Consider the following 4,227-nt stretch of genomic DNA (forward strand, 5'->3'; position numbering starts at 1 on the left):
GAAGTGTTTCGATTGCAGGGTTCTAGTTTCAATTTTAGCTCCGCTTATCATCCGCAAACAGATGGCCAAACTGAGGTTGTGAATCGCACCATGGAAATGTATTTGTGTTGTTTTACGAGCTCTCAACCTAAGGAGTGGGGCAAGTGGTTGGCTTGGGCTGAATGCAGTTATAATACAAGCTGGCATTCTACCCTCAAAACAACCCCTTTTGCAGTAGTTTATGGGAGAGATCCACCCACCTTGCTTACTTATCTACCTGGAACGACAAAGGTAGAAGTGGTGCAAAGGGAGCTACTGACACGTGATCAGGTGTTAAGGGAGCTGAGGGAGAACATGAAGTTGGTGCAGGAAAGAATGAAGAAAGTGTATGATGGCAAGCATCGGGAAGAAGAGTTTAAGGAGGGGGAATGGGTGTTTCTTAAATTACACCCATATAAACAGGTATCCGTCCACCTATGTAGGAGTGCAAAGCTGGCAGCAAGGTTTTTTGGGCCCTTCAAAATCATCAAAAAAATAAGTCCAGTAGCTTATAAGCTGGAGATGCCATTAGGAGCTCGCATCCATCCTGTTTTCCACGTCAATTTGCTCAAACGACATCTAGGGGGAGAACAAATTGCATTGCCACAACTGCCGGATGTCTTGGAAGATGATCGAATCATTCTGAAACCAAGAGCTATGTTGGAGACACGGATTCGGAACAAGAAGCCTGAGATTTTAATTCACTGGAAGGGATTATCACCTGCGGAAGCAACATGGGAAGAGCAGGAATTCATTCAAGAGCAATTTCTAGAATTTTCTCTTGAGGACAAGGGAATTGTTAGGGAAGGGGAATGATGTGAACCCCAAGTCACGTGTGCCTCAAGCTTAGTTCAATAAGGAGAGTATCTCCATATTAGGTTTTATTATTCTATAAGGACATTATCTCCAGAGTAAAAGTTATTTCCATTAGAGGATTAAGCAAGACTCTGAACGCATGAAAGTGAAAATAATATATATAAGTAAAAAAAAACAGAAGAAGCCAAAATTCCCATTTTGTACTAAAAGAACAAGAAATATATAGGGAAAAAAAGTGGGGTATTATTTACCATGCGTAGAGAACAAAAACCCCAGCTTAATAAGAGAGGTTCAACAAATAATTAGACTACAAAAGGTTTCGAAGGGAAAGTGTAATGGAAGGTAACTAGCACTACAGATGCAGAACAAGTGTGCATTTCATAGATCAACAATATCATTAAAAGTACACATGGAATACATGAAAGGTTACACCAAGAATGGTAAAAAGGAGGAGAATGTTGTGTATACCAAAAAATGTAGGGACGAAACCTTAGTATATAGAAAGTACACAAGAGCACGCCTAACTAAAGAGAGAAAGAAAGCAAGAGAGTCGGAAAAGCTAATAACTATTGGAACTAAACAAGCAACTGTCCAAGTAAAGAGGCAAAACGAAGAAGGATAAGAGCTCCTCTAAAGTCCTCTCTAGCTAGGTCACTAAAGATCCTATCATTTCTTAACAAATATCAAATCTTAAAACTAGTGCATCACTAATTCTTAATCGGAACCGGCCCATAGGGAAACATCTCCAGAAAACCCAATTTAATCTCTCCAAACAGGCTTCTCATTGCCATCAAATACCAAGCCATTCCTCTGCAACCATAAACACCACCTCAAGCAAGGAGGAACAGCCCTTCAAACTAAGTGATGGAAATGAATATATAAAGATAACCATTTCCCACAACTTCGTAATTGTGCAAAAGCTTTTGCACGTGAGTTTTCATTGGGCCGGGATATCAACATTTTGACCAACACTTGGATATTTTCAATGTTATTTCTTTTAATATCTGTTCTCTTTAATCTGTTAAATAGTTAAATTTTTCTAAAAGCCTTCAAAATTTGGTGATGCCGTATGATAGTTTATCCACACATACACAAAATTTAAACAAAGAAAAGGAAAACAGAAAGACTAATAGAGAAAGCCCATGTGAAGCCCCTTTAGCTTTTTACCCAGCAAGCTTCACATGATGAAATGATTTACTATATTGAAACATCCTCTGAAAAACAACATGATTGTGCTAACAAAACCTCATATCATCATGGTTGCTCACAGTCAGGTGAGGCTAATCTTCTAAAATAATCAATTGTGCAGGGAAATTATATGCACCCTTATTTTATCCCAAAAAAGGGGAGACAGGATACTTTCCATAAGTCAGTTCAATATTCCTAAAATTATATGATTAGAAGTGCAACCAAACTTAAATTATGAAATATTCTTTTTATCCTTCTAAATATAAAGCATATCAATCTATAGTTGAAATATGACAGTATTATCAGGGAGTTCTTTGTCTCATCCTGCTCAATATAACACATGTAATCACATTATATTTTTTTTTGGATTTTAACAGAAATATTAAATTAATCATTGAGGAATCATACAACCAATTCAGGAAGTCCAGTTAGTACGCTACAAGAAATTTAAGTATTAGCCTAACAGGGGCAACCTTATTAGCATCCACTGTAAACTTTACAATGGACGTTAATAGTCAATGCTAATAGTCGACCCTAATGTTTAGTATTGGCGTTACTGCACATGTCGACGCTAATATACTGACGATAAATTATATCACACGCTTGAGGTGGAAAAACAGTTAGTGGCAACAAAATCATTAAAGTGGACGCTGATTACCTCTCATATCAGCGTCCACTTTTAGTGGACACTAATACTCATCTAACATAATAAATAAATAAATTATATCACGCGTGGCTTGAGGTGGGAAAACAATTAGCGGCGGCAAAATCAATATTAGCGTCCACTTTGTGGATGCTGATTACCTTTCATATCAATGTCCACTTTTAGCGGACACTGATACTCATCTAACATAATAAAATAAAGGAAAAATTACAGTTTACCCCTCCAAAGTTGTCAGCGATTTGCAATTCCGCCTCCAAAGTTTCAATTTTTGCAATCCACCCCCCTAAAGTTTCAATTTTTTGCAATTCAGGCACTCCGTCAGTCAAACCCGCTTTGACTGACGGAACAGTGACCACGTGCGACGCACGTGGTCACTTTATGCGATTTAGTGCCCAAAATACCCCCATCAATTGGTTACACCTTGACCCACGCCCAAACCCATCTTACCCACGCCCCCGACCCTGCTGACCCGACCCAACCCAACCCAACCCAACCCAACCCAAACCAGACTTAAAACAACTAATCAAACACGTGAAATCAGGCATTCCGTCATTTTGCTTGGTTCTCCTTGCTGACTCACGAGCGAAAGGGACCCGAGAGAGGTAGAACCCACCTCCGACAGCCACGCGACAAGCTACCCGACACCCACTCGAGATCAACCCAAAGCTCCATCCTTTGCGCCTTTGTGTACGACGAGGTGAGATTTTGCCCTTATTTGATTCGTAAATTTCCACCGAAATGTGTAGTATCGTTCTAGGGTTTTTCGTAAATTGGGGTTTTCTTGAGGGGGTTTTAATTTGGTAATCACTAACTCTGTGATGTTGATTTATTGTTAACAAATTTTTGTTTTCTATTGTATATTGATTTATTGCGAAGAGAGAGAGAAATGATGGAGTATACCTCAAGTTCTGGAGCTTCATCTTCACCGCAGAGGCTTTGTTACTGTGAGCGGCCGATGGTTGTAAAAACAGCTCAAACAGAGCACAATTTCGGGAGGAGGTTTGTGGGTTGTGAAAATTACAAGGCACGTTTTATGTTTATGATCAGTGTTGCGAAAATTTGGACAAGTTCTTCAAACACGTGATTTCTTGTTTATGGTTGTAATTTTTGTAGGGTGTTCTTTAGGGTTTAGGGTAAGTATTGATAATTTCTTGTTTGAATTTCTTGTTTATGGTTTTAATTTTCGTTGTTGGTTATATGTGTTTAAGTTGAGTAGTGATGGTTGTGGGTTCTTTGTTGGGTTATTTTAGGGTTTAGTTATTTGTTATAATTTGTTTAGGTATGATGCTTGTGTAATGGTTGAAAACCAAGATTTGTGCAAGTTCTTCAAACTCTTTATCCATTTCTTGTTTATGGTTGTAATTTTTGTAGGGTGTTCTTTAGGGTTTAGGGTAAGTATTGATAATTTCTTGTTTAGGGTTTTAATTTTCGTTGTTGGTTATGTGTGTTTAAGTTGAGTAGTGATGGTTGTGGGTTCTTTGTTGGGTTATTTTAGGGTTTAGTTATTTGTTATCATTTGTTTAGGTGTGATGCTTGTGTAA

Source organism: Corylus avellana, chromosome 4 (assembly GCF_965113065.1).
Source record: "Corylus avellana chromosome 4, dhCorAvel1.hap1.2, whole genome shotgun sequence".
Classification (NCBI taxonomy): Eukaryota; Viridiplantae; Streptophyta; class Magnoliopsida; order Fagales; family Betulaceae; genus Corylus; species Corylus avellana.